General features: G+C 37.6%; 1 protein-coding gene across 3 annotated transcripts in view; it reads left to right on the forward strand.

Moving 5' to 3' along the window:
* The first annotated feature begins 10,063 nt into the window (after positions 1–10,063).
* Positions 10,064–22,328, forward strand: part of Sk (small conductance calcium-activated potassium channel) — a 172,544-nt gene continuing 160,279 nt past the window's right edge. Inside the window, exon 1 of one of the 3 annotated variants that reach the window (XM_071792920.1) lies at positions 10,064–10,303. The gene's annotated coding sequence lies outside the window, so the exon portion shown is untranslated. Of the gene's footprint in view, positions 10,304–20,907; positions 21,461–22,328 lie in introns of those variants that run through there. The other 2 variants (XM_071792919.1, XM_071792921.1) reach the window with 2 other exon arrangements.

Raw genomic sequence — 22,328 nt, forward strand, 5'->3', positions numbered from 1 at the left:
GTCACGCGGCTAATTACGGTTCTACTTACTAATTAAATGCGTCGCAACGCCCGCTCGGCTCCGGAGCGCGATCCGTTTCTCACCCGAGGCGTAACCGAAAAATTCAATTCCGGTGCAACTTCACACCGATGCCACGGCGACGCGACGCGACTGATTATCTCACGAAAACGCGACATAAACAACTCATTCGCGTGTGAAACGGAAATTTAATGACGGGAGATACGTTACTCAGGCGCGGCGAGATTATTCACTCTCGGCGAGCAAAGAGACGCGGATTCGCTTGCGTTAAACGTGAAACTAACTTCTTGAATCAGCGATAAATCAATTAATTCGACGCCACTTGCGAACATCGAGAGACGCGATATGGATTAATAAATACATACGCAACAAGACGATCGACCGTGGCTCAATTCCGACACTCGTTCGCAGACAAAGATTCACGATCTTTCTTCTTTAATTACAATGGCTCCTTTTAGAGCGCGATAACGGCCAAAAGATTCACGACCGACAAGGTTAGAAAACGCGAGAAACGCGGAGCGGGCTGAGCATGCAGTCTCGATATCGCACTATATAATACTGTCCGCGAGCGCGACTAGGCAATAGGAAAAATTTGGAAAGAGTGGGGGAGTGGGGGAAGTTCGCCGGCCGCGTCGGGCGTCTCGCGATTTCCAAAAAAGCCGAGCCCAAAATCGTAAACAACCTCGGCGACATAAAAACGGCAATAGAGTGGTGCTCGTGAGCGACGCTCGTGAGCCAACAATACTTAAACGCTTTAAGGAGCCTTATTAACTCCCGTTCGTCATTTCTCCCTACGAAATAATAGGTAAATGAAAACTTTTTCGGCACGGCGATGATGTGCGAGTGCGCGACGAGCAGGAAAGCGTTTAAATGTGATTCGCGGTAATTTCAGCGCGCCGATATGCCTTTCTCTTGCGATTGTAATGCGAAATTCATACGCCAAGTGTTTTCAACGTTAATGCAAAAATGAGTTAATCCGTTTTGGATACATTAAGGTAAGGCCGGTTCGACAATCAGTCGTATGTCGGAGTCAGATATCGGAACGCTGCCAATGGTCCAATGACCAGGAAAATTCGTTTTCGAAAAAGAAACTCGACTTTCATTGGACCATCGGCTGTGTTTCGACATTCGACTCCGACATATATGACTGACTGTAGAACCGGCCTAAAGCGTTATTTCGATCCAGTTGCATATATAAAGGCCGTGGCACATAGAAAAACTTAAGCAGTAAAACTCAAGCAGTAAGCAAAATCAGCCAATCACAGTCAAGAACTTAAAGCACGGCCCTAAGCGGTATATAGCGAATCCATACCGTTGATTTCTTACTGCTTAAGTTTTTCTATGTGCCAAGGCCCTAACTCATTTTTGGAGAAATTTTGCGAGTTTACTCGTTTTCGCGTAATACCGGCTCGTATTCAATGAGAAGCCGGCGGGCGCGCGGCGCCGCTCGCGGCGTGAACGTTTCACGAACGCACTTTTCCACTCCTCTCCTACCGATTTTTAACGGCTATATGTTTGTTATATATTCACTCCATCGCGTAGCGCGCGGGCGGCGCGGGCGCGGGTCCAACGCGACGGCCGCGGCGAATTGCGACTGTTACGTGCTTCTCGCGTCTTTTTATCCACCAGATATGAATCTCGCGTGCGAACGAGGCTCGGGAGTGTCGATCGAGCAACGGGCGATCGTTTCGAGCACCCTGATGGTCCGCACGATCGCGATTAAGTAACGCGTCTTGTGACAGTTGCGACGCTTCGAAGGCGGTGACAATACTGCAATCATTACAATCTACCTGCTCGATTAGTGCAAATGGCGGAATTCTGGTATTCTGGTTCGACGATACGCAAGTGCAAGTCGCAATCGCTTCTCTTTGTTCGTCTGAAATGAACCTCGCGTATAAATAAATAAACGGTTCGGAGTGCTATATTTTTTGATAGACGGTCGGTTATTATTTTCAATTATTTCGCTTAGCTTTTCTGAAAGGTACGTTCTCGGCGTTCTCGCTCCTCGCCCCGCTCCCCGCGTCTGCCTAAATTTTTTCGTCTTTCGTGTAGGTATACTCTGTGGTCGCGTTATGTTAGCGCGAGAGCGTGTCGCGCCTGCTCCGCGTTTCTCATGTCCTTTGCCTGCCAAGAAGAAGTTTTGCGCGCGGACGAGTATCCGCGGAGTGTTGGAATCGACGAGTGATCGTCTCGATACGTACCGTACGTATGTAAATCCATACTATCGCGATTAACGAGCTTGGCGACGCCTGTTGCTTCGTAAACGGCGTCAAAGTATCGCGTCCTATCGCGTCACTGCACATAGTGGATTTCGAAAGTTTCGATTTCACGCGACGCGAGTGAATTACGCGCGGGAGAGCATCCTTCGTAATTAACAGTTTTTTTTCTGCCAGTGTTGTGTGAGTGAGCGTCTTGTGCCACGAAGATGCATGCAGCGACGAAGGAATAAGCCGAGAGGAGAACGAGGTCTGGGAGGCATCGGGCAACGACCGGACGGTAAATAAATTATTGTTATTTATGTACGAATGATATAACACGATTTGTTGAATTACATTTTTACTTTTATATTATTTCCCAGTGAACACAATGCAACATGTAACGTACAGGTTAGTTGTAATTTCCTACCCAACAATATAAATGCACGTGTGTTATATTGCATTTATATTGTTAAGTAGGAAATTACAACTAATCTGTACGTTACATGTTGCATTGTGTTCACTGGGTTATACATCTAATAATTCATATAATAATTATTTATACTATTTATAATATTTTTTGCGGGCTTAATCGTTTATTTTCAATTATATTTCCTGGAACGAATGATTTATATGAAAATTATAGAAAAAAAGATTTCTATTTATAAGTGTTAAAAGAAGCTTGCACACACACACACACACACACACACACACACATCTAACAACAATTAAGGTTTTTCGTACAAACTATATGCAAATATTTTAATAAATATATTCACTTGAAAGAATAAAGGTTTTGACGCGCGCAATTATTGTTTCCTGAAATAATCATTGCGCACATATGTATGTGAATATCGATTATCTTGAGCGATGCTATAATTTGATTTGTACATTTGTATTTTACAGATCATAACGTAGCGACGATGCAGTTACGACTCCGCTGTTGCGCATCGGTGCCGGTGAGTCATCTCTTATTTTAATATCTAATTTTAAAAAGTAATAATGGATTTGTTATTGCTAATACAAAATAATTACATCTCATTGAGCGACATTTATGTATAAATCTATATCCGTTATAATCGCCGGTCTACTACTAATAATTATTGAGCCGTCTGACATCACTGGCTGACAATCGTTAATTGTTTATAAAAAATGATCACATTTTCTTTTAGTATCTATCGTGCGTTTCGAAAGGTAATGCGACCGACACACAGAGTTGCTCGCATTACCTGCCTTCCGGCTCGACTTTCGTTTTGCGAATAGAACGACGACTTAAAAATATTCCGCTCCTTGCATTTCAGATTAATTTGCCACATAAGTAATATTAGAAAGTAGTATTTAGAGTAATTGGGAGAGAGGGTAAGAGAAAAAAAGGAAGAAAGAAAGAGAAAGAAAGAAAGAAAAGAAGCTAAGCAAAACTGGAACGTCTTGTAATACTTCGATATGCACACGTTTTAAAAATATATATTTTCAGAGTATTGAATATTCAGCAATTTATAGATAAAAATGTAAAACTGATTACTCCCCTATTTCTATGATGATTTATTTTATATTTAATACTCAATTTTTATTTCATAAATCATTTTATAATTATCCACGTTATATCGTTTTGCTCGACGTCTTTATGACATCGTGATCTCAAACTAAAATTAATCTCTTTCTTTTCTCTCCTTATTTTTGATTTGCCTTGAATTTGTCTGTTTTGCACTAGTGGACGTCGCATTCAAAGATGCGAAGATGCAAGAAAAATACGTTAGGATAATACTGATAATAGTGCAACTAATAGCAGCGTCCAACTATAGAACGCCAACCATCCCTCTTACCATTTTCGCTTCTGTCCCTTCTTCTCGCCTAATTTTCGGTTTGCCAGAGCTACCGTCGTCGACCAAAGAAATAGTCCTTTCAACTCTAAATAGTTCTCTGGCCAACTGTTCCATTTGTTGACGTCGCGCAAACAAGTATTTCGTTGACGATACGCAAGTGAATCGCGATCGCTTCTTTTTATTTGTCGAAAATAAACGGATAAATAAACGGTTCGGAGTTCGGAGTACTATACTTTTTGATGGACGATCGGTTATTATTTTTGATTGTTTCGCCTGGCTTTTCTGAAAGGGACGTTTAGGCCAGTCATATTAGACTAATTTAGAGGGTTAATAACCTTCCAATTAATCTTCCCAAATTGTAACCACCATGAATCGCTTTGATTTGAGGTGCTATAAGTGGGATTTATTTTGCTTCGCAAAATTAACGCGCAATAAAAAATTATTAACAATATTATCAACAAAAAACGCGATTTTCTTTATTTTTTCTGAAAATATCTCGAAAACTAAGCAAGATAAGGTAACTAACTATACGTACCTTTTTTATAGAGCGTAAAATTATCTACAATAATGATTTGGACAACATTTATCGTTAAGTCAGTCGTTTAGCTTGCACGCGCCGTCAAAGTTCGTGACTCGGATCCCGAAAACCCTCGATTTCATCGTTTTTTTGATGTTGCGCCGGTGATTTTTTTCCGTCATTTAAAATAGAATTAAAAATCCCCCAAAAATCACACATCATCTGAGAACTACAAAGAATACTTTTCATGGTGTAACCGATTTTTTAGACCCTTTTTCTTTAGTTTGTAGCTATGTAAGCAAAAAATTTTGATTTTTTGGAATAGTCTTAGTTTTTCGCTGTTTTCGCTGTTTTTCGCATTATTATTGAACCATATTGCAAAAACGGCTTTGCAATATGGTTCAATAATAATGCAAAAAATCACGTAAATTTTAATAAAAAATAATTATTTTAGTGCAAAATATGCGTTATCCGACCTGTGCGCAATATTGGATAACTTTGTGCGTCAATAAAAAAATCAGCGTTTGTCGTACGAAAAAAATACAGGTATTCTTTTTTGTTGCAAATTTTGTTAACAATAAGATGCATATGATAAAATTAGTTTCAAATAAATTCTAAGGCCTGAAAACAGCGAAAAACTAAGATTATTCGAAAAAATCAAAATTTTTGCTTACATTACCTACAAACTAAAGAGAAAAAGGTCTAAAAAATCGGTTGCATCATGAGAAGTATTCTTTGTAGTTCTCAGATAATGTGTAATTTTTGGGGGATTTTTAATTCCATTTTAAATAACGGAAAAAAATCACCGGCGCAACATCCAAAAAACGATGAAATCGAGGGTTTTCGAGATCCGAGTCTCGGACTTTGACGGCGCGTGCCAGCTAAACGACTGCATGACTTGACGATAAACGTTGTTCAGATCATTATTGTAGATAATTTTACGCTCTACAAAAAAGGTACGTATAGTTAGCTACCCTATCTTGCTTAGTTTTCGAGATATTTGAGAAAAAATAAAAAAATTGCGTTTTTTGCTGATAATATTGTTAATAACTTTTTATTGCGCGTTAATTTTGCGAAGCAAAATAAATCCCACTTATAGCACCTCAAATCAAAGCGATTCATGATGGTTGCAACCTGGGAAGATTAATTGGAAGGTTCGATGTCTAATATGACTAGCCTAGTTCTCGCCGGGCTTACCGCGCTCCACCCAAATTTTTCGCGTATACTGTAGTCGCGTTATATTATCGCGAGATCATGTCGCGTGTCTGCGTTTCTCGTGTCGTTTTGCCCGTCGAGAACGAGTGTCCGAAGTGTTGGACCAATGAGCATCTTATAAAAATCAATATGGAGACTTTATGCTCATTGCCTCATTAGTTTAGCGGTCTTATGCTACGCTTATGCTAAGCTATGCATTTTGTGTGCGATGGCCTTAAAATCGCAACGTACATCGCGCGCGTGACAGAAGTCACACGGAGTGTTTCGCCGTGCGTTTCGCGTTATTTTGTCATTCAATGATTCAATACGCGCTGTGTGTGCAATAAACGTCGAGAGTGCTGTGGGAAGTGACGGCCGCGCGTCATATCGTCGTGTTAATTAGTACGCGAGATTTCAATTATCGTGTTTTCCCGATGTGTCCGCCCGATCGACGAGAACAAGCCTCCCGACAATGACGAATGGAGTCAGGTGGGCGCATCGATCGGTGAATCAATTTATCTGTTAACTGTCACAACTAATTGCTCATTTATTTTACTCGTAATAATACATCGTTTTTTGTTCTCTAAGAACAAACATACAAGCACGCACACATGTATGTATATATATGTATATGTGTGTGTGTACGGTAGGTCGGAAACATCACATATGTAACAGAAAGGAATTAGATTAATTCTCATTTTGAATCAAAGATGCAAATTATTTCAATATAAATGAATGGCCCAGGCGTTAGAAACTAATAATTAGCCTTCTGAATGCAATGATTTCGATGCGTAATTGGTGCATCTCGCGCAGCGAGGCGACGCAAAGTTGCCGTCGTGTCATTCGAATAATATGGCCAACATATCACACGTGTAAATGAGAACGCCGCGTGCGCTCGTTGTGTTTCGCGTAATTCACTCGTTCAAAGTACGTCGTGTGTGCGATAAACGTCGAGAGTAATGGAAAATGGCGAGTGAGCGGCATATCATGCATAACGTGAAAATCAGTGATTTCAAACAACCGTATTTTTTCGATCGACAAGTTCGACAAGAACGCCCGTCCGATTCGATAATAGAGTCACCCAGGTATTCCCGGTGGCGCATCAATCGTCGACGTGTCAATTTATTTGTCGAAAGTAATTGGTCATTTATCATTTATTTCATTCGTATATACAACAAAAATTGTGACTTTATATTACATTATTTTCGACACTTGCGAAGAATGGAGAGAAAAAAAAGAATATATTATATTCTATTTATATATGCACACGGCGTCATAAATGAGTGAGCCAGGTATTCCCAGTGGCGCATCAATCATCGACGTGTCAATTTATTTGTCGAAAGTAATTGGTCATTTATCATTTATTTCATTCGTAATAATACAACAATAATTGTGACTTCATATTACATTATTTTCGACACTTGCGAAGAATGGAGAGAAAAAAATATATTATATATAGGTATTCTTTTTATATGCACACGGCGTCATAAATGGCTTCCCACCTGAAGATAGCCGCATCCAAGTCAAATAATAGATAACTTTTATTATTAGCTCTCTTCAAATGGGAAGACATTTATGACGCCGTATGTACAATATTTGTAGGTATAAGAAAAAAAATTCAAATTTGTTTTAATATTTAACTACAAGTGCAAGTTATATTAATATATACGGCCGAGTGACGCGCCGAATTATGGGTCTTTTTCGGTCTTTAGAGATTAATATAATTAATTGGCAATTAACAACGAGCTTTTTTAATGTTGCGGCTTGGGTTTGCTGTTATTGGTGTTAGGGATCCTTTAATGAGGGATGGGACAAAGCCGCCATTAATGAGAGTGGAAGTGACGGCAGGCATTACGCGTCATTTTTATACTAAAAGTGTGTTGACGCGATAGTCTGTGAGCTTATATTTATCAATATTAGTTAATTTGGTGATTTATAGTTGAGGTTATGTATTCTCTATATATATTCTCATTTCAGTATTAAATGATAACATAAAATTACATTCAATTTTAATGAAATTGGATTTATTAAGTACAATGCTTACATTTTTATTTTTTCTCTTGCTCACTTTATCAGTTATGACACAGTGAATACGTTTACACGGCTCGATTTACGCCGAAGTTATAACATTGATGTTATAACTACTGACGTTAAATGCCGTGTAAACGCTCTTTTATGACGAAGTTATTACATCAATGTGGTAACGAATTTGTCGTAAAAGAGCGTTTACACGGCATTTAACCCTTAAAGCGCACATGGGGTGTAGGATACCCCACTCCGAACTTTGTGCTCTGATAAGTCCCATTAAAATGTCTTTTTCAATAATTTTTTAAACAATGTTAATTTTAAGAAATCGCTATAACTTTTGTTTATCCTTAAACTACATGACTTTAACTTCATTCAGAAATTTTTATGCAATAAAATAGTCAATAGCGTCGTTACAGTACATAATTAAAGACACTGGGGTATCTCATACCCCCAGTGCGCTTTACGTAATTTTTCGGAGGTGTGCGCTTTAAGGGTTAACGTCAGATAGTTATAACATCGATGTTATAACTTCGGCATAAATCGAGCCGTGTAAACGTAGTCAGTATTATGTACAGTTATACTGTGGTCATATGTCATAAATGTGACATATGACTTCAATTAACATATACTATACACTATCTTTACTAAAATATACTCAAAGCGAAAATATCCCATTAATGGTGGACGACCAATCCGCATCCTACAGCCTCGGTGTCCTATCCCTCATTAAGGGGATGCTGGAGTGACGGCCGAACTTCCTCGATGTCGATAATTGTCAACATTTCTAATTTTGTTTTTCCTATATTTGTCTTTGTTTAACGAAATGACATCTGTCCTTGTTCGATTGCTGCGCCATCTCTACTTACTAGCCTGCGTGTATATTTTTGTAGAAAATATACACGATTTCTTCGAAGCTCTAATTTTTTGTACATATAACTTATACAACTGTTTATATTAGAAAATATGGTTATAAGGTGATAGCATTTTTATATTTTTTTTCAATTATCACTAATTTTTTAAGGGGATCCTGGACAGGGGACAATTACCGACAAAGACAGTCAGAGCTCGTTCGTTGAAACGGCTTTATAGATCGCAAAATCCTTTTACAGGAGGAAAATATAGGTACTAATGAAGAGTGGGAATATAAAAAATTAGTGATAATTGGAAAAAAATGCTGTCACCTCATAACCATATTTTCTAATATAAAGGCCGTCACTCCAGCATCCCCTTAAAGGATCCCTATAGTCCAGTCAAATTAGACAAAAAAAAGGCTTTTGCTCGGAAGTGAAGCGGTATCAATGAAACCTTTTTAGGGTTGTTGGGGGGATGTAGAAGAGCTTATTTCTGAGTTGTCGGGTTAATCGGACCGATGGGTTTTTAAGGGGGGGAGGGGAAATGAAAAATTTTGTTTTTTCGCAATAATTCGGCGAATTTTGACCGTACATGATTGACTAACCTCTCATTTTGTAGCTCTTTTAAAGCCCTACAATTCATTTCGTGAAGACCCTAACTTAAAATCAATATTTGTCGAGTTCTAGCCGGTGAAAGTGGGAAAAAATGTATTTTGTCGCGGTTTTTTGCGTTTATCTCGTTTCCATTAATAGATAGAAATGTGCCGCCACTGACAAAGTTGTAGGGCTTGAAGAGACCTACAAAACGAGAGGTCAGTCGTTCAGATTCGTTAAAAATTGAGCCCAGGGAAGCCTCTGGAAGTCGTGCTTTTAACGCGTAGCCGATCGTCGCCGGCGGCGGCGCGCCGCCGGCGCGCGCGGCGCCGCGGCGACGATCGGCCACGCGACGGTGCGCGTCGAGTCGAGTGCGCTCGGGACTCGGCCACTTTCACCGGCTAGAACTCGACAAATATTGATTTTAAGTTAGGGTCTTCAGGAAATAAATTGTAGGGCTTTAAAAGAGCTACAAAATGAGAGGTTAGTCAATCATGTACGGTCAAAATTCGCCGAGTTATTGCGAAAAAACGAAATTTTTCATTTCCCCTTCCCCCCTTAAAAACCCATCGGTCCGATTAACCCGACAACTCAGAAATAAGCTCTTCTACATCCCCCCAACAACCCTAAAAAGGTTTCATTGATACCGCTTCACTTCCGAGCTCAAATGTCTAATTTGACTGGACTACTAATCGGTAGGTATCTCGCGCCGCGTGGCGATACGGCGCGACGCGGCGCGGCGCCGCGGCGGCTCGTGTATCGGCCTGCCGGCGCAAAGTTGCTGCCCGCGCGGTTCGAACGTAACCGACGTCTCAGTGCTGTACTTCGCGCGCGTAACGAAAGTCGGGAGTGTCGCGGCGCTCGTAGCATTTCGAGTTTATTTACTCGTTCAAAGCACGTTGCTCGCGAGCAACAAGCGTCGAGGGTGCAGCGCGAGATGACGGATGGGATGTCGCGTCGCGTTAATTAGTGCGTGCAATCCTATAATTAGACGCGTTTTCGTGGATCGACTCGTTATCCACGCGAACGAACGTGTGGAACAACGATGGAGTCAGACAGAAGGCAATGACGGCGTATCGATCGGTGAGCAAATTCGTCCGTTATATTATCGTTTGGTTATCGCGCAATTGCATTTTCAGAGAGCATTAATTTGATTTCTTTGATCGTTATGCGAGAAATAGCAAGAAATTTGTTTGCATTAGTGAAGATAATGATATATTATTAAAGAATTATCTGTTTTTGCATGCATTATATGTATAAATATAATAAAATAATTTTAATAAATAAGTAAACGTTAAATTATATATATTTTTAAATGTAATTTACACACACAATACATATATTTGTCAAAGCAACAAAAATTTCAGACAAACGTTTATTTCTGTTTCTTCTTTCTTATAAAGCATCAAATCGTGATCTACTGTAAAAACATTAAATTAAATCTACTGTAAATATTAATTTCAAGTTTTGTAGTAATCGAATGGTGTGCTCCGATAATTGCTAGGGATACATGTTTGTGAATGTTTTATGCAACAGAATATTCACTCCGCAAATAATAATTATTGTTAAAGCTCTCGGACATTATTTGCTTTTTATATTTGAACGCAGCGCGATACACGAAGAGTTCATGATATATGCACGAATAATTATTTGTTTATCCACGGTTAATCGTCTGTCGATGAAAATTTGCAGCCAGACATGCAACGCATATTAATGTTGCGAAGAGTATTTTGACGATTTTTAATTGTTTATAAAATTAAATGACTTCAATGCGTCTACAACTTGATGTATCCTAATAATATATTTAAAAAAGGAGAAAAACTAAATATTAGTCAGTCACATGAAATTAAAAAGTTGGATAAATAATAATTCTAAATTATTTAAAGCAGCTTTTAACAATATTTATCATATTTTTATAGAATTTTGTAGAAAAATTTTAGTTAAGTTAAATTTATAAGTTAAGTTAAGTTAAGTTAAGTTAATTTTTTAATTATATCAATTATTTCAAAACAAACGACAAACGTCTTTTTAACAACATTCTTACTTTTTTATACAGCAATACTTATTGTTAGTGTTGAAAATTTTACGTTTATTAATGATTACTATTGCACATCATTGTTATGTCATGGCGATTTTTGGTCGTGACTGGATAGTTACATGTCGAGATACCTTCTGCTCCGTGAATTAATTAGCAACTCATAATGAATTGCTTGTACTGCCTTATATAAATATAAATAACAAATAACATATTTAATGTGCCCAACTTACAAGCAATTAAATATATTAAATTCCCTTTTGCGTATTGTGTTGCACATTACGCCCTCGCGTGTCTCGTTACTAATTACTGCGCCGTCGATCGATAATAATAGATTAACCGCGATATGATGATGCAATGGATTAGATGCCATTTCGACGTTTAGCAACGAGATTTTAGCTAAATTTACTTAGAAGCAAATAATCGCAGATTTACCACGAAAGAAATCACATTTATTACATATACAATTCTTGAAAGTAGTTCTCAATATTACCAATATAATTGAATAGTTTATTGTATTAGAAATTTATTTTGTTTTTGTGGTTAACTGCAGTTTTTCGCGAAAAATTGTTAACATATTATTTGCAACGATGCAATACATCGTAAGACATTTACAAATTAATTTTTTTACACACTAATTAATTAGCGTAACTAGCATGTTTTTTAATCCTATAATTAAACTTTGAATCTCTCTCTTCCAAGGTTTAAGAACTGAAAGATATCTCACGCAATCGCACTTTTATAAATTAAAAGCCTTTTATAATAATTTCCTACAAAACCGAATTAAATGTGTTTTGATAAAAACGAAATATTAGAGTGAATAATGAAACGTTTCGTACATTTAAATGCGATACGCAGACAAAAGCTGAATCCATAAAAAATTGATTTTAATTTGACTAATGTAGACAAAAGTTTATGCGAGAAATTTAGGTTACTCTGTAATACATATATGGAGGCTTCTTATGTAGAGATATTGTATAACTTCAACAGATTATTAAACGGAGACTTTCATACGATTCTTACGGAAGTTTGTTTAAATTGTAATAAAATAAAGAAAATTAAAAAATGTAACATGCGATAAAAACATTTGGTAATTATATAAACCAGCCAGGTATATATTGTATTACAATCTATTTTATTAATTATTACTAAATTATTATTATTCTTATTGAATGATAAGAATTAATTAGAGAAAATTTGAACGCCCATTAAAAGGAGAACAGTTGTCAGAATGTTAATACAATAATGAAAATTCGGTAGGCGCGCGCGAGGATTGGTTATATAAAACGCACAATGGCTTCTTTGTTCTACTTAACGTGATTTTCCAACAGCCTTCTTTCTCCCCATTACACGGTTGAATAGGTATCATTTTCCTTACGCTAACCTACCGTCCTCGTTTTACCCAATCAATTTTTGATGCTTCATGAAGAATTAAATAATACGCCCTTGTCTCCCCCTCGCATCAAGTTGTTTGATTGGCGGTTGAATCAGTGATGTGACGTAACGGGGATCGATAACTCTCTATATCGTACGGTCTTCTGTCGTAATTTGTTTTATACGGCCTAATCGCTGCTTAACATCGCATCAATCGCGTTAAAACATCCGACGTATATATTTTTAGTCGGCACGAAACGCCTTTCGAATGGCGCCCCGGACTATTTATAGGAAATGATATTTGTAATGTCAATCAATTTTGTCCAACCCGCGGCCTACGTCAACATTTGCGGCGACGTCCAAACAATAATTGTCTGTTGGAATTTAATTGCCTGGTGACACGTGCGCAATTCAAGCCTTTTGATTCTGAATATCGCTACGTTTTCATATTCATTATGATTATTGAAGATTATCCCATTTACTGTAATTATTCGATATATTTTTATGCTTCTGTTCTCGAAGTAATGAGAATAAATATGTGTGTGCATGTGTGTGTTAAAATTAAATAAAAATTAAATTTAATTATATAATGTTTGTTTATCCGAGTTTTATAGTATAGGATTGTTTATTTTTCATTTTTATTTAATAAATTTAGAGATTAAAATCTTAGGAACAAAGGTTTGTGGGCTAATAATAAAGATATTAGATTATTATCATTATTATATTATTATAATTGTTAAAGTGCTGTCTTTTTGCTATTAGTAAATTATGCAAATGTAATTTTTCTATGTTTCTACTAAAAATGAGATATGATAAACTAATACATGCTTAAAGATACCACTTTAATTATATATTAACGCATAATTACATTTATTTATGTAATTAATTTATTTTGAAAATCGTGAAAAGATACCTTAGAATCGATGATTGGTTTTATACATTCGTGCTGAACTATACCGCGCCGTAATCTCTTGAAAATGTACATTTATTTGCGTTATTTCCTTTCCACGATAATTAATGTAATTGAAATTATCACGCGATAAATAATTGATCAAGCTATCGGATTTCGAATGGGCATAAATGCAGAGTATTGTCCATAATGAATAATTATAATAGGATAATGAAGACACACACACACACACACACACACACACACACACACACACACACACGCTCGCGCGCGCGCGAGCATAGTAAGTAATTACAAACCGTTATTTAATTTAATTAATTATTATTGAGATTTGCGTACATCTTTCCAAATAAGTTATTATTTCGAGCAACAAATGTGTAATGAATAATAACGTATTAGTGCACGAAGAGACGTTTCTTATATAAAAAAATTAAGACAATTTTTTTTCTTTTTGCTTAAATGAAACATCTCATACGCAAATACTGAAATATTAGTATTTCGACAGTATCTGCATATGAGAGACGCTTATATTTTATATAAATTATATTTTAACTAAAACACACACTCAAAACGGCAAGTCTCTGTTAATCTCTGGAATACAGTATGTGTAAATAACGAATACAATTGTTTTCGAAATAACAACTTCAGAATGGTTGAAAAGCGAAGGCTTTTGTATATAGTTATTTAGCGCTGCCGCACATACATCGATGTACTCGAATGCACTCCCGGTGGGGGAGTTCGCCGGCCGGGCTTTCGGAGAGGGAGGGTGAAGGACGGGGGGAGGGCATACGAATAGAAACACGAATTCACTTATTACGGGCTGCAGAATCACGCGAATGGATATATGCAGCTCGGAATGCACGGTCTGGATTGCGGCGTGCCCGGAGAAAATTCGCCCTTAGTGTCTCGCGTGTGTCCTATCCGCGCTCGTATCTCGATATCACGGCCGGAGCACTGACCCAACTCGCTGCCTACAGTCTGGTTCACATAATGCTTTGTTACCGCTTGGACTATTATATGCGACTCGACGCAAAAACTGGCACCGTTTCACCGTGATGGAAGAAGGTATTATCAGATGTCGCAGATACCTATATACTATCACAATTAGGCCAACTCATATAGCTAAAGATGTGCTACTATATGTAAATCTACATTTTGCTAGTAGAGGTATATAACATTCTCTAATAAAATGACGTGTGATATTAATTTCTAATAAAATTATTATAATGTTATATACTTAATTAGAGCATATCTAATAAATTTTCTCAATTAGAAAATGTTGAAAAGTGATACAGGATTTATCAGTTTTTATTAAATTTTTATTATGTACACGTTTAACCCCTAAATATATTTTGGAGACAAGTTTTCTTTTCAAATTGTTCTTTGAAGCTGTGCGAAACTTTTCTGATTAGATTTTTGAATTTTAAATGTAAAAGTTATTTCTGGCTTCATCAATTTTCTGGTTTTAGGATTCTTTTATTATACACATATACACATATGTTAGTTTTTGAACTCTTAATTCTAGTTAATAACAATTTTTTTTAACAAGAATTTTAATTAAAGAAGTTAGATTAGTTTTGAAAAAATTAGTTTAAAGCTTGGATACTGACATGAAAAAGTCTTGAAGAAAGTGAAAGAAAATAATGTCGTAATGTTAATCTAAATCTACTTGAAATTAATTAAAGAGTTTTCCTTCAGGTCTATCAAGTAAAGGTAACAACATTATAGTTTTGCTGCATTTTTTATATCGTAGAAAACTGATTTGTCGAAGCATTTAAATTATAACGCTTTTTAGCAGTGGTTTTGTTAGCGTGCTAGTTGCTAGTAAATATACCAGTCTTATGAAATGTAACGCGATAAAATCGCGAACTACCGATATACACATGCGTGACTTACCGTCACCCCGAATGCCCGAGACTTAAGCTCACACCAGTTAATTGACTGCGTTTAAAGGAGAATCGATACCCGTCGAAGATTTAACGCCGGAAATGGAGCTGTGTTAGCGATAACACTTTACAACAAAAAAATCAAGATTTTTATCTAATTGTAAGATAGGTATCAAATACGTATAGCAAAGAAAAACATGAATACAAATAAAAGTACGAGATAATAGTAATAAAGAAAATATAAACTGAAAATTACATGCTCAAAATTTTTGTTTCTATATATCTAAAACTATTTTTTTTAAACTTTATAAATAATTACAAAATTTTCAATATTAACTTTAAGTAACCGCAACATAGTTTGTATGAATAAAAAATGATGCTCTGTGATTAATGAGCGTGTGTTAAAAATTATTTTATGAACTTTTGAAATATTCCCTAAAGCAAAGTTGGCTTTATACATTTCTCGAAGCGCCTGCGGCTGACAGGAAGTGCGTTATAGTTCTCTCAGTGATTCTGTGCATTTTTCTTTAACAACTTAATTCGTGCTTTTCTCAAGGCAGACTCCCGGCCCACCTGAGAGAAGAAAGAGGTATTTTTTCATTTTTCTTTGGGTTTCTTGCAGGGTGATTCGTATATTTTTCCGGGAATTGTCGAAAGTTTTTGTGCTTTTGGCTCACTGAATCTGCCTTTTTTAAAGTTTCGCATAATGATGGCTGCGATGTTAGGTTTTTCCACCGCATCTTGTGATTGCGGAGATCTCGGCGGAGATATTTTAAATTTTCTCCAACATTCATGGAAGCAGCAAAGAGTGGGGTTAAATTTAAAGTCGAAGCTACAGAATTATAATGTACTTTTGTTGTAGTGTTGATAGCTTTTTATCCGCAATTATAGTGATCGTGTACGAGTTGTAAAACAGAACAAGATAAAACTTGTATAAGTTATACTTTTTAATTTGGAGGCGATTATTCTTCGGTGAAGGTACCGAAATGCTAAAATCTTTTTAGTCATACCTATGCAAAAAAAAGAAGATGAGAATATTTGAAAATAAAAAATGGCTCTATTTCGTTCTATTAAAAGATTGAGTCGAGATTAAACGATTTTTACTAAATATATGCTAATTGTTTTATTAGCACTAATAATTTTTAAGTTAAATAAAGAAAAAGAGTTAATGTTTTTCAAAAGTTAAAATTTTCTTCTGTGACTAATGTAAAGCTAGGTTAAAATTAGATAAACTTTAGCATTAAAGGGAGAGTACCGCCGAGATAGATCGTGCCATTCTAGATCGGCGATTCGTTGTCCGCACGCCTTTAGCTATGCCTTTAGCTATACGACTTTAGCTACGACTCCAACTACGTAACGTGCAATAATCTATTCTGCAGGCGTGTATTTTTGAGTTTACGTCGCCATGACTACCTGGCAAATCGCGCGCGCATACGGTAACGACGACGTCCGCGATGACGACGTCGACGGCGACGTCGACGACGAAGAGAGGCGGTCGTTAGAGGCGCGCGATATCGCGATACCGCTCGCAGAGGTAGGCACTCCGAGCTGTCCAGTGGCCTATTTCATAAACTCGACGGACCACTAAGTTGGCGATTAGTCGAGCGAGTCGAGCGCGTCAATATGCTGTATTGTTCGTTAAAAAAGATATGACAGGTATATATATAAAAGATTTTTTTTTTTACTTTTTATCGTGACTGATAGGAATATTTTCCTCGCAGTCACAGTTGTGAGGATTTCGAGAAGGTTGACTTTTTTTATACGAAACTATATATAAGCTTGAGACCGAACTTGTATATAAGATCGATTGTGACGACTGCGATGCAGTACCTATACATCGGACAAACTAAACGTCAGTTAATAACACGCATTAAGGAGCACCAAAATGATATAAAAAAACATAACAGCAATCACTCGGTTGTGAGCAGACATCGGGTATCGTGTGGTCACAATTTTAAATGGTTGGAAACCAGCATTATCCATAAGGAGAAAAATACTAAAAAAAGAGAGATTGCTGAAATGTTTTTAATTAAAAAACATACGAAAACGATTAATTTTTAAAAAAGGATACAGAAAACTTAAATCCTATATATGACAAAGTAATTTCATCGTTGTAAATATCACGTGAACCATGTTTATACTATCAACCTACAATCTACATTGTCAATGTACGAAAAACAGTTAGTATACCTCTCAACTCCGACATGTGAACACGCGTTAGTCGTCGCTCCTCGATAATGTCCTGCTCCGGAAAAAATTTTTATGTGCTCAATAACGACAGCACTTCATCGCGGTGGTCACTCTCTCATAATTAAACGCATTCTCTGCTGTCACCGACTTATACTTGTATATATAAGTTATTTTTTTGCCTTTAATTGCATACTATTTTACATTGCTCACTGACTATTGTTTTTCCAGCGATCAATTTATGATTATTTCGGGTAAAATTTTCGAAAATGCCGATGTTTAAGTTTGTGACAAAGAATAGTTACCATCAGGTATCGCTTTTTATCTATAATGTTTTTCTTTGACTATTAATTTTATCTTGCGGACCCAATTATTGCTATGGATTGTTTGTTTGTTGTTTAGATTGCTTGATAAGGACCTGATCCGAGGGGTCGAAACGTAGCAACGTTTCAATTTATTTTGCCAATTGAAGTCGAAATCAATAAACTTTTCTTATATATAAGCTTCTTTACATAAATCCAGACCTTCTGACATATTCTACGTAGAATAAAATGTTGAGGTAATAAGGTGATCGAATAGTGAATATTTTACGAGTTATTTTATTCCGGCATGTTGTAACATAAAATATGATATATCTCGTAAAATATTCCGTATTTTTTTCCTGCCTTAATATCGTACTTCCATGCGTGGAATAATGGATGTACTCAATCGAGAATCCTTGTTTTTTACACAAGTAATTTTAACTTTTTATGAATGTGATAACAAGGTAACACCTGTAGTCGAGAGGGTATCGCCGTAAAACTGTTCGTTAAATTTACACGTATAAATTTAGAGTGTGTCAACTCGTAAAATATTATAGATAGCTCCTGTTTCGCGGGAGTCGTTGAGTCGACGAAATTGTCGGATTTTGCCTGCTGACGCAGAAGTTTTATGAAACTGACACGTGATAAGCTTCATCCATAAATTGAAAAATGTCTTATAAGCAGTTTGCTCTCAATAATCTCAGAAACTGTCGATCTATAAAAATGTGTTTCAATAATATCTATATTTGTTGTTTTTAATTGTGAAATCGAGGGTGACAATCAACAATTGTTTTATTACGCGATTTACTTATTTCATCATCAATGAAAAGCACTTTAATTGAAATTCTTTGACACACGTGGAATCGATTTTAATTTATCAAACATTTGGAAAGTGTCTCGACTGAAGAGGTAATGTAAAAAGAATTGTGAGAGTGCCGCGCTATAAAAATTATTTTTCCATCAAAAAATACCTACTGCAATCGAACGTTATAAAAGAATGTAAATGTTCTCAATTTCTATTTGAATGACAATAGAGTTCGGTAACTAAAACGAACATAATATTTTTTTGACTATTTTTTATTTCCTGATATATTTATTTCAAGCGCTTAAAGTTATTTATGTCCAATCTTTAATTACACAGGTGTCGAATATTTTGGAAATTGTAAAACTGTAATCGGATGTAGCCAAATTTTCTCATGAATAATAAATTCTCGTGTCAATAAAATCTATAATTTAACAACGGATGTGAGTTAAAGACGATATACCGTTTCGGTTAAGAATGGGCTCGGCTATTTATTGTAATGATGAAATTGGCACTCAAGCTCGCATTACAAGTTAATAAAGAGTGTCGGAAGAGTTATGGCGGTATAATGACGGTGTTGACGAGCAATTTTGAGAGGGCTAGAAGGGATTGCTGGAATTTGTTGTTTAGAAGGAATTAATCCGCGGCGTGATGGGTTGATCCGTTTGCAGAAGGGCGAGCGAGACGCCACGCTATAAAAGCGAATGTTTGCGACTGATTCCATCTTTCGAAAGCGGAGGAATTCCGCCGGGAAATCTTCCGCTACGATATGATAATGCCTCGTCGGAGGCATTATTTATGGCACACACTCCATAATCGTATTCGGCGTGCTCGCGGGTTTACAGTGGCCTTGCATGCGCTTGTAATTACTCAACCGCGTATTAATTTTGCGAAATTACATTGTCAATTAAAAAAAAGAGAGTACACGCTCCGTGCAAAACGCCGTTGATACGTAGTTATTTCGAAACGACTACAGTAATTTTGCGAAATTACATTATCAGGAGCTTTTAAAAGTTTTTACACGGGAATTATTTTTGTCAAACGTAAGCGATAAATAATTGTCCATTTAGCGTAACGCAATTTGAAACTTTTGAAAGTTATCTTGTTAATTCTCTTCCAAACAAAAATACATTGATTTAGGTAAATCTATTAAAATATTGAATTATTGAACATGAGGATTGGAGTCGCGTACATCGGGATCAATATCTTTCCTTTTTCAACCGACGAGGTTCTGCGTCCCGACTATTTGTTGAAATCAATATGCCAATATAATGCTTTCAATCGATCCGCACGACGAAAGTAAGGAATAATATTGGTGCAGACTCCGGGTCTTAAATTAAGGATAGCAATTGCTCGATTAATCATGAGGCAAAGTGAACTGCAAAGGTGGTTCGGGGCGAGGATCGATATCCTCACTGCGCGATATTCTCATTGCGTCTATTTTTTCTAGCCAATAAGCTTTCGCGATAAAATCCACGTTAATCAGGCTAATCAATCACATAGATCAAGATGTATTTTTTTTCGATGATTTTAATGACGGCCGAAAATGTCGATCGCGTGAAACGTTTTTGTCTTTTCCTTAAAGATTATATGATACAGAAATCTATTTTATATTTATCTTAGAATAATTTTAAAAAATCATAATCCTTCATAAATTTTTAATTTAAACACAAAATTTATTTCAAAAGCTTTTTTCAGCACTTAGAATATAAAAAACGTCTACTTGCTGAACAATTTTGATATTTAGGACTTTCGGAATTGCAAAAAAAGCATGGCGTCGAACTCCAAGATACTCTGCGATTCTGAAACGCTGCGGCATATACTTTCTCGTCACACGTCTATTTTTACTCGTCTCCGCTGAAACGCGACCGTAGTTCACCGTGGTAAAATCTGAAAATCGAATACTGTAGTGCGCTAGAGTCAATAATCGATACATCGCGGTGCGGCGCTCCGAAAAGCCGGTGACCGCGGCGTGTGGATTGGAAATTGCAGCGCGCGCGCGTGCTGTAACCGCCCCTCTGTCTCACCCCTCGCGCGCCGCAAACCCTCTACGGCCGTGCCGCTTGTGCCATGCCGGCCGGGGGGCACGTGACCCCAATGGCGCCACGAACGGGTGCGACGGCCCTGAGGCCGTTCTCGTCGCGTCGCGGCTCGTCGGAGCGTGCCGAGGCCGGCCGACGGCACACGAGGGCGTAGCGACGGCAACCGGGCAACCACGTTTCTACCCTCGTTTTCAGTCCGTCGTGGTGTGTCTCGTCGGTCGCCGGTTCGTCCGACAACCACGCGCGCTGCTCTGTTTTTTCTCCCTCTTTCTCTATCTCTCTTTCTCCTCCCGCCCCCGTCCCCGCTACCCCCGCCCCCGCCATTTACCGTGCATCTTTCATTTTTTTTCCGTCTCCCCGTTGGATGACCCCCCACCTGTCCCCTTCTTTTTTTTGCGAACTGCCGGCATATTCGCGGGGGTCGCGCGCGCGACGTCCGTGTGCCGCGATCGCGGAGTGTTACCCCCCCTCGCGCGGAGGTATGTTACCGCGTGACCACCACTCGCCCCGCGTCCCGTGTGCGCCTTGAATACGGATCGGGTTGAACTGCGGGTGAGGAGAGAGAGGAGGGAATTCGCATCGCATCGCATCGCGACGGCGACGGCGAGGGGCGAAAGAAAGGAAGGGCGGCGATGCAACGCGGCGCGGGGACGTACGTGCTGGCTGCGTGCTGCCGTCGCCCCGGTGCGAGAGAACGTTAAGGTAAGAGAGGGTTCAACGAACGCCGGATCGCGCTGCCACGCGCGACTTTCACCCCCTCCTCCCCCTCGCCTCTTTCTTTTCCTATCGCGATGCACTTTGAAGAGGCGATAGGGGTGGCTTTACGAAGTTCCGGGAAACTTGCGAATTGTCCTGAATTTTAATCGCCAATGGCAGCGTTAGATCTACTTGATGTTAAGAAATGTCGAGGAGAGAGCGTTAGCTTGACTGATCTCCGATAGAGAACTATCTCTCATAAGTCTCATTTTGCGAGCAGTCTCTCTTCGAGTCTCTCTTAGCTTGTTATAAGTGATAAAAGATAATGTCAATGTTACTTTTTAATTTGTTATTGTGAAAAATGTCAGTTATTATTCATGCGATTGATAATTTATTTTAGGTCTTCTAATTTTTTCATGACTTCATAACGCGACCGTTTATTTATTTATTTATTACATTGCTTAATGATCAAATATAACGTTGACTTTAATGACTTTGCTTTTTGACGTTACTGTAAATGTATTTTTTATTGAGATTGCAATTTTAATATAATCTTCTTAAAAGTCTAATTATTTATATTACATTTTAATAATTAAAACCTTTTCCACTATCACAACCTGGAATTATTCCAATTTCTACTTTTGCTGAAAAGTTTTACTTATCGAAAACTTAGTGGACACGTGCCCCACGCAGGTGCACTCTTGCATTCGATTAAATTTGTCTTTTTTATTAATTTATTAGAGAACATGTCATTTGCGGTCGGGCTGGATCTTAATCTAATAATAATATTTCTGTGTGAATTTTGTAGACTTTCTGCAACTCAGTAAACTGCGCGCCAATTATTTGTCGGTCTTAAAATACACTCGACCAATTG

Source organism: Temnothorax longispinosus, chromosome 11 (assembly GCF_030848805.1).
Source record: "Temnothorax longispinosus isolate EJ_2023e chromosome 11, Tlon_JGU_v1, whole genome shotgun sequence".
Lineage (NCBI taxonomy): Eukaryota > Metazoa > Arthropoda > Insecta > Hymenoptera > Formicidae > Temnothorax > Temnothorax longispinosus.